The sequence below is a fragment of the Camelus ferus genome, unplaced genomic scaffold (assembly GCF_009834535.1).
Source record: "Camelus ferus isolate YT-003-E unplaced genomic scaffold, BCGSAC_Cfer_1.0 contig617, whole genome shotgun sequence".
In the NCBI taxonomy this organism is placed as follows: Eukaryota; Metazoa; Chordata; class Mammalia; order Artiodactyla; family Camelidae; genus Camelus; species Camelus ferus.
The window spans coordinates 1-9,834 of NW_022589666.1; the positions used below are offsets into that span (position 1 = coordinate 1).

Consider the following 9,834-nt stretch of genomic DNA (forward strand, 5'->3'; position numbering starts at 1 on the left):
CAGGGAGCTTCATGGGATTGAAGTGTCTAAATATCACCTACTCTTGCCGATGCCTCCCAGCTCGGTCCCTTGTGTCTCATGGCCCAGGCCCTGCTTGTCCCCGCTGCCCTGCCTGGTCATGGACTTCACCCTATGGTAAATATTGGGATGGGTGGCTTTCTTTTTAAGACATTCAGATGGTAAAGTACAGCCTCTGAGAGCAGTTACCAAGTGTGAACGTCTTCCCCAGGCTGCCAGCTCACTGGTCAGAGCCTGCAGCTGTGAGCCTGAATGGTGGGCCCTGCAGGGCTGGGTCCCCACAGCTTGGGACCCTGTTTCTGGAACTGCCTGGGAAAGATCTTTGAGCAACACAAACTTTACTTGGCAAGATCAGACTCCAGGCTGCGCAGCCACAGGGGTGAGCCAGGCGGTCGTGGTGACAACCTGAGCCGGGGCACTGAGTGTCCACCCACTGTGTCCACACCCCTTTCCTCCCTGTCATCTGTTTCTCCGTTGTTTCCAGACTGCTGAATCCTCAACTGTCCACGTCGGGCTGACCACTCACCAGGTGGGCCTTATCCTTGAATCCCAGGGACTGCTCGATTGCTGCCCCAAAGCCCACAATTTAAGTTCAGAACCTTTATCACGAGGGTCTACAAAGCACTGGCTATTCTGTGCCAACTTGCTAATGCACAGAAGGAAGAAAATTCAGGATGTGGAGAGAGCTCTCCCCAAAAGCTTCCTCTGTGAGATGGACACCTGCCACAGCCAGTCACCCCTCCTCATCCCCCCGGGATCCCTCTGAAGAGGTGCACAAACCAGCCTGTCTCTGGGGAGGAAGAGCCCATGTTGGGCCCTGTGCTGGGCATTTGACAAGTCCTGGGCATCTTGCTTGATCCTCCAATCATACCCATTTTACAGATGAAGAAATAGGCACAGAGAGGTTGGGGAACTTGGCCAATGCCACACAGCGGCGAATGGATAGCACAGAAGCCACAAGAGGCGGGACAGACCCAGCAGGGCAAGCATGGCGTCCTGTGCAGACAGGCTGCTGGCTCCTGCCCAAGGGCTGTGAGGTAACAGGAAGGCGCCCAGCCTGACCAGAGGGGCCAAGCTGGGTGACATGGGTGGGCAAGACCAGGATGACGTTGACAAGACCCTGCTCGTGACCCCTCCCCGACTGTAACCGCCCCCTCTCCAGCTTGCGCTTCCACTAAAGCTACCAGCCGCCCCGAGGAGGCCGGGCCAGGCAGCTGGGAGACAGAATCCGCCTGCTGGGCCAGCGCGCCTGCAGTGTGGGCAGAGGAGCGATGTGGCCGGCCCCGAGGGCTGTGATGGGCGGGGTGCACCCCAGTCTTCTCGAGCTGAGTCACACGCTGGCCCCAGGAAGCCTGGCCACATGACCTCCAGAATGAGGCGATTTGGACTTGCTGTTGAATGTGAGCCAAGTCACTGCTGCTTCTGGAAGCAGAAGGGAGCTGAGCTTAACTGAGCATCCCCTCCCAAGAAGGGGCACCACCTCTGGGGTACATCCCGGGTCAGCGGGGTGGTGCCCTGATGTCACACGAAGGGCGGGGCATCGCCTGCAGACGCTGCGTGTGGGAAACAGCTTGGCCCTGTCTTGTGGGTGCATTTGTGAGACAACTTCTCTGAGGATCTTAGGCTGAGGAAGAGATCGTAACAGGCTCAGATAGACCCAGAAACCCCCCCACACGCTCAGATACACACACACGCACCTCAAGACACACCACAATCATACACTCACAGACACTCAACAGCACTACACGAGCCTTCAGCCTGGTGGACGGCCTGAAGCCCAACAGCCCCAGGCAGACCTGCGACCCCAGGACTTGGGGAAGAAATGGCAGGAACCACCCAGTACAAGGCCCTGCAGGGCCCATGCTGACTGCCCACCTCAGCCCCTGCCTCACCTAGTCCTGCCTTATCCTGGGCCTGCCCTTTCCTGGACTTGCCTTCACATGGTCCTGCCCTCTCCTGGGCCTGCCCTCATGTTGGCCTTCACTATCCCGATCTGCCCTCTCCTTAGCCTGCCCTCGGCTGGGCCTGCCCGTTTCTGGGTCTGCACACACCTGGGCCTGCCCTCTCCTGGTCCTGCCAAAAGCTCCAAAGTGCTGGGTTTTATTCCCTCTGCTTAAAAGTTAATGAGATGCAGAGAAATGTGGTTTAGAATACTACATCAATTTTAATCATGCACATATAATATAAAAATATTTTCCTTTAATAAACAGTGTCAATATCTTGACGGGAAGTAACTAAAATGTGAGGCAAACAACCCAGCAGGTAAATGTTTACTTTTCATCTTGTAGATCAGACACTTTTTCTTCATCATCTCCACATGTTCTTCACGTGCTTTCGAAACCAGATCTTGACTTAGACTTGACTTGTCCATTAAGCCTACAAGAGTCTGTAGGACTTAGATTCAAGTTCAATAGCAGCTGGAAAGAAAGTGAAAGAATTAGATTCTTAAAATACTTCATAGGTAACTAAATGTCAGTTTATTTTTTAAGAAAAGCTGAGACTTTTCTAAGTTTTAAGAAGAATGAAAAATACCTATATACGATTACAACACAAAACCCAAGATTACTACTCTAGACTTTGCCCAGGGCTGCATGTTGAATTAACTGCTCCTGTGGCTAAGGATCAGAGCGCCTGGTTTTCTCACTCTTCATTCACTTACTCAGCAACCATGTGCTAAGGCACTGTGACAAGCACTGGAACCACAAGATGAAGATGACAGAGTCCACCCTGAAAGATCTTGTACCGTAAACTGGAGAAACAGATGAACAGGCAGTTTCAGTACAGAGACATAAATGCCATGACAGGTATAAAAGAGGGCAGAGTTGGAACACTCAGAAGGGACGTCCAGCTTTGTGTCAATATTGTCCCCTTTTTGATGGCCGTGATGTGTATGCAGATACCTGGAGGAGGAGAAAGTGTGGGAGGGAGAGGCAGGAAGGGCGCCCACGGAGCTGGGCGCAGTCTGACCAGCCGCTGGAGCACAGGGGCAGAGCAGGGGAGTAAAGAGATATGGCTGAAGACTTTGGCAAGAGCCAAACGATGTGGGTGTTTTTCTTCCAAGCTAAGGAATTTGGAATTTTTCCTGAGGGCAAAATGTTAACCAGTGACAAAGTGAATGACAGGAAATTAATTGTCATCCACCAGGGGACAGGTACATGAACTGTGATTGCTTGAGTCTGGGTTTTTTGCCTCAGTCACTACCAGAAACTTGAGAAGCTGATGACCTCCATGCTTTCTGAGAACAGGTCTGTGCACAGGTGACAGGCCCATGGGGACAGCAGGAGAGGAAGGGCACAGCCAAAAACATAGAACACAGACTTCTTGAGATTTTTTTAAAGCAATGGATCACGAGGAATAAATGAGGAATCAGTGTATTTATCATTATGAATGAAATTAAGCTTTGACAGTTTTCATTAGCAATGTGTAAGGAAAAAATTTAACATAGTATGTTATTCAAACAATAAAACAGGTGCCATTTACTGTTTACAGTGTAGATCGGAAATCAATGTCTAAATTTAATTCAGAAATGTTGGCAACATACCTTCTTTTAATTCTCTAGATATATTATTCTCCAACTTCTTCCGCATCTGAAATAAGTCAAATATGATTTTTAATGTTTAAGTTAAACAAGAAACACAATCATAGGAATGAGAGCTAGCTTATGAAATGTGGCCTTTAAATAATATTTTTAGAGACTTGACCTAACTTGGGGGTTGCTTAAATAGAAAAACAATCACAGGAATAAAATAAATTCCTACATAATTTCATTTTAGATAATAGAGAACATATATTTGTAAGGTTATTTAGATTCCCCTGATGGAAAGCACAGTAAACACTGCCCTGTTGGATACACATAATCTCAGAGGGCGATGACTGATCTTATAAGAACAAACGTTTAAACAAATCAAGTCATGTTCTACTGAGAGATAAGGGTGTGTGAAAGCCGTCCTTCACCAAGCTTGTTGGGAACACAAGTTTCTTTTCAGTTGCAAACACCACTCCATACATATATATGGGGAGGTACTAGATCCAACTCTGTTTTACAGTGAAAACAGCAGGAACTTCAAACCAGCACTAGGAAACAGACTGAGAAACCAGAGTAAAAGTTTCTCCTGAAACCCGTTCTCTTTGTGCTAGATGAACGAAAGTCTCTCCACAGGCTCAGTTCTGAGAGATAAGTGTGTGTGAACGCCGTCCTTCACCAAGCTTGTAGGGAACACAAAGTTTCTTTTCAGTTGCAAACTCCACTCCATACATATATATGGGGAGATACTAGCTCCAACTCGGTTTTACAGTGAAAAATGCAGGAACTTCAAACCGGCACTAGGAAACAGACTGAGAAATTAGAATAAAAGTTTCTCCCGCAACCCGTTTCCTTGGTGCTAGAAGAACGAACGTCTCTCCACATGCTCAGTTCTGAGAGTTAAGTGTGTGTGAAAGCCGTCCTTCAACTTGCTTGTTGGGAATACAAAGTTTCTTTTCACTTGCAAACTCCTCTCCATACATATATATTGGGAGGTACTATCTAAAATTCGGTTTTACCTTGAAAACTGCAGGAACGTCAAACCGGCAGTAGGAAACAGACTGAGAATCCAGAGAAAAAGTTTCTCCTGCCAACCGTTCCCTTGGTGCTAGATGAACGAACGTCTCACCACATGCTCAGTTCTGAGAGATAATTGTGTGTGAAAGTCGTCCTTCACCAAGATTGTTGGGAACACAAAGTTCCTTTTCAGTTGCAAACACTACTCCATACATATATATGGGGAGGTACAAGCTTCAACTCTGTTTTACAGTGAAAACTGCAGGAACTTCAAACCGGCACTAGGAATCATACTGAGAAACCAGAGTAAAAGTTTCTCCTGCAACCCGTTCCCTTGCTGCTAGGTGAATGAACTTCTTTCCACATTCTCAGTTCTGAGAGATAAATGTGTGTGAAAGCCGTCCTTCTCCTTGCTTGTTGGGAACACAAAGTTTCTTTTCACTTGCAAACTCCACTCCATACATTTATATGAGGATGTACTAGGTCCAAATCTGTTTTACAGTGAAAACTGCAGGAACTTCGTAACGGCACTAGGAAACAGAATGAGAAACCAGAGTAAAAGTTTCTCCTGCAACCCGTTCCATTTGTGCTTGATGAACGAACGTCTCTCCACATGATCAGTTCTGAGAGATAATTGTGTGTGAAAGCCGTCCTTCACATTTCTTGTTGGGAACACAAAGTTTCTTTTCACTTGCAAATTCCACTCCATACATATATATTGGGAGGTACTAGCTAAAATTCGGTTTTACAGTGAAAACTGCAGGAACGTCAAACCGGCACTAGGAAACAGATTGAGAAACCAGAGTAAAAGTTTCTCCTGCCACCCGTTCCCTTGGTGCTAGATGGACGAATGTCTCTCCACATGCTCAGTTGTGAGAGATAAGTGTGTGTGAAAGCCGCCCTTCACCAAGTTTGTTGGGAAAACAATGTTCCTTTTCACTTGCAAACACCATTCCATACATATATATGGGGAGGTACTAGCTCCAACTTTGTTTTAAAGTGTAAATTGCAGGAAATTCAAACCTGCACTACGAAACAGACTGAGAAACCAAAGTAAAAGTTTCTCTTGCAACCCGTTCCCTTGGTTCTAGATGAACGAAAGTCTCTGCACATGCTCAGTTCTGACAGATAAATGTGTGTGAAAGTCGTCCTTCACCAAGCTTGTTGGGAACACAAAGTTCTTTTTCAATTGCAAACTCTACTCCATACATATATATGGGGAGGTACTATCTCCAACAATTTTTTACAGTGAAAACTGCAGGAACTTCAAACCGGCACTAGGGAATAGACTGAGAAACCAGAGTAAAAGTTTCTCCTGCAACCCGTTCCCTTTGTGCTATTTGAACGTAAGTCTCTCCACATGCTCAGTTCTGAGAGATATGTGTGTGTGAAAGCCGTCCTTCACCTTGCTTGTTGGGAACACAATGATAATTTTCAGTTGGAAACTCCACTCCATACATATGTATGGGGAGGTACAAGCTCCAACTCGGTTTTACAATGAAAACGTCAGGAACTTCAAACCGGTACTAGGAATCATACTGAGAAACCAGAGTAAAAGTTTCTACTGCAAACCGTTCCATTGGTTCTAGATGAACGAACGTCTCTCCACATGCTCAGTTCTGAGAGAAAAATGTGTGTGAATGCCGTACTTCACCTTGCTTGTTGGGAACACAAAGTTTCTTTTCACTTGCAAACTCCACTCCATACATATATATTGGGAGGTACTAGCTCCAACAATGTTTTACAGTGAAAACTGCAGGAACTTCAAACCGGCACTAGGAGACAGACTGAGAAACCAGAGGAAATGTTTCTCCTGCAACTAGTTCCTTGGTGCTAGATGAACGAACGTCTCTCCACATGCTCAGTTCTCAGAGATAATTATGTGTGAAACCCGTCCTTTACGTAGTTTGTTGGGAACAGAAAGTATCTTTTCAATTGCCAACTGCACTCCATACATATATATGATGAGGTACAAGCTCCAACTCGGTTTTACAGTGAAATCTGCAGGAACTTCAGACCTGCACTAGGAACACACTGAGAAACCAGTGTAAAAGTTCCTATTGCAACCCGTTCCCCTGGTTCTAGATGAACGAAAGTCTCTCCACATGCTAAGATCTGAGAGATAAGTGTGTGTGAAAGCCGTCCTTCACCTAGCTAGTTGGGAACACAAAGTTTCTTTTAAGTTGCAAACTCAACTCCATACATATATTGGGAGGTACTAGCTCCAACTCGGGTTTACAGTGATAAATTCAGGAACATCAAACCGGCACTAGGAAACAGACTGAGAAACCAGAGTAAAAGTTTCTCCTGCAAACCGTTCCCTTGGTTCTAGATGAAAGAACGTCTCTCCACATGCTCAGTTCTGAGAGATAAGTGTTTATGAAAGCCGTCCTTCATTTTGCTTGTAGGGAACACACAGTTTCTTTTCAGTTACAAACTCCATTCCATACAAATTTTTGGGGAGGTACTAGCTCCAACTCGGTTTTACAGTGAAAACTGCTGGAACTTCAAACCGGCACTAGGAATCATACTGAGAAACCAGAGTAAAAGTTTCTCCTGCAACCCGTTCCCTTGCTGCTAGGTGAATGAACTTCTTTCCACATTCTCAGTTCTGAGAGATAAATGTGTGTGAAAGCCGTCCTTCTCCTTGCTTGTTGGGAACACAAAGTTTCTTTTCACTTGCAAACTCCACTCCATACATTTATATGAGGATGTACTAGGTCCAAATCTGTTTTACAGTGAAAACTGCAGGAACTTCGTAACGGCACTAGGAAACAGAATGAGAACCAGAGTAAAAGTTTCTCCTGCAACCCGTTCCATTTGTGCTTGATGAACGAACGTCTCTCCACATGATCAGTTCTGAGAGATAATTGTGTGTGAAAGCCGTCCTTCACATTTCTTGTTGGGAACACAAAGTTTCTTTTCACTTGCAAATTCCACTCCATACATATATATTGGGAGGTACTAGCTAAAATTCGGTTTTACAGTGAAAACTGCAGGAACGTCAAACCGGCACTAGGAAACAGATTGAGAAACCAGAGTAAAAGTTTCTCCTGCCACCCGTTCCCTTGGTGCTAGATGGACGAATGTCTCTCCACATGCTCAGTTGTGAGAGATAAGTGTGTGTGAAAGCCGCTCTTCACCAAGTTTGTTGGGAAAACAATGTTCCTTTTCACTTGCAAACACCATTCCATACATATATATGGGGAGGTACTAGCTCCAACTTTGTTTTAAAGTGTAAATTGCAGGAATTTCAAACCGGCACTACGAAACAGACTGAGAAACCAAAGTAAAAGTTTCTCTTGCAACCCGTTCCCTTGGTTCTAGATGAACGAAAGTCTCTGCACATGCTCAGTTCTGACAGATAAATGTGTGTGAAAGTCGTCCTTCACCAAGCTTGTTGGGAACACAAAGTTCTTTGTCAGTTGCCAACTCCACTCCATACATATATATGGGGAGGTACTATCTCCAACAATTTTTTACAGTGAAAACTGCAGGAACTTCAAACCGGCACTAGGGAACAGACTGAGAAACCAGAGTAAAATTTTCTCCTGCAACCCGTTCCCTTTGTGCTATTTGAACGAAAGTCTCTCCACATGCTCAGTTCTGAGAGATATGTGTGTGTGAAAGCCGTCCTTCACCTTGCTTGTTGGGAACACAATGATAATTTTCAGTTGGAAACTCCACTCCATACATAAGTATGGGGAGGTACTAGCTCCAACTCGGTTTTACAGTGAAAACGTCAGGAACTTCAAACCGGTACTAGGAATCATACTGAGAAACCAGAGTAAAAGTTTCTACTGCAAACCGTTCCATTGGTTCTAGATGAACGAACGTCTCTCCACATGCTCAGTTCTGAGAGATAAATGTGTGTGAATGCCGTACTTCACCTTGCTTGTTGGGAACACAAAGTTTCTTTTCACTTGCAAACTCCACTCCATACATATATATTGGGAGGTACTAGCTCCAACTCTGTTTTACAGTGAAAACTGCAGGAACTTCAAACCGGCACTAGGAGACAGACTGAGAAACCAGAGGAAATGTTTCTCCTGCAACTAGTTCCTTGGTGCTAGATGAACGAACGTCTCTCCACATGCTCAGTTCTCAGAGATAATTATGTGTGAAACCCGTCCTTTACGTAGTTTGTTGGGAACAGAAAGTATCTTTTCAATTGCCAACTGCACTCCATACATATATATGGGGAGGTACAAGCTCCAACTCGGTTTTACAGTGAAATCTGCAGGAACTTCAGACCTGCACTAGGAAACACACTGAGAAACCAGTGTAAAAGTTCCTATTGCAACCTGTTCCCCTGGTTCTAGATGAACGAACGTCTCTCCACATGCTAAGATCTGAGAGATAAGTGTGTGTGAAAGCCGTCCTTCACCTAGCTAGTTGGGAACACAAAGTTTCTTTTAAGTTGCAAACTCAACTCCATACATATATTGGGAGGTACTAGCTCCAACTCGGGTTTACACTGATAACTTCAGGAACATCAAACCGGCACTAGGAAACAGACTGAGAGACCAGAGTAAAAGTTTCTCCTGCAAACCGTTCCCTTGGTGCTAGATGAAAGAACGTCTCTCCACATGCTCAGTTCTGAGAGATAAGTGTGTGTGAAAGCCGTCCTTCATTTTGCTTGTTGGGAACACACAGTTTCTTTTCAGTTACAAACACCATTCCATACAAATTTTTGGGGAGGTACTAGCTCCAACTCGGTTTTACAGTGAAAACTGCTGGAACTTCAAACCGGCACTAGGAATCATACTGAGAAACCAGAGTAAAAGTTTCTCCTGCAACCCGTTCCCTTGCTGCTAGGTGAATGAACTTCTTTCCACATTCTCAGTTCTGAGAGATAAATGTGTGTGAAAGCCGTCCTTCTCCTTGCTTGTTGGGAACACAAAGTTTCTTTTCACTTGCAAACTCCACTCCATACATTTATATGAGGATGTACTAGGTCCAAATCTGTTTTACAGTGAAAACTGCAGGAACTTCGTAACGGCACTAGGAAACAGAATGAGAAACCAGAGTAAAAGTTTCTCCTGCAACCCGTTCCATTTGTGCTTGATGAACGAACGTCTCTCCACATGATCAGTTCTGAGAGATAATTGTGTGTGAAAGCCGTCCTTCACATTTCTTGTTGGGAACACAAAGTTTCTTTTCACTTGCAAATTCCACTCCATACATATATATTGGGAGGTACTAGCTAAAATTCGGTTTTACAGTGAAAACTGCAGGAACGTCAAACCGGCACTAGGAAACAGATTGAGAAACCA

At 45.1% G+C, this 9,834-nt stretch overlaps 1 long non-coding RNA gene across 1 annotated transcript; it reads right to left on the reverse strand.

Moving 5' to 3' along the window:
- Nucleotides 1-2,159: 2,159 nt before the first annotated feature.
- On the reverse strand, nt 2,160-3,610 carry LOC116662606. The gene is made up of 2 exons (XR_004318587.1): nt 3,560-3,610; nt 2,160-2,435 (listed from the first exon to the last, which is right to left on the reverse strand). It is a non-coding gene; the product is annotated as an uncharacterized LOC116662606 (long non-coding RNA).
- Between the last annotated feature and the right edge of the window lie 6,224 nt (nt 3,611-9,834).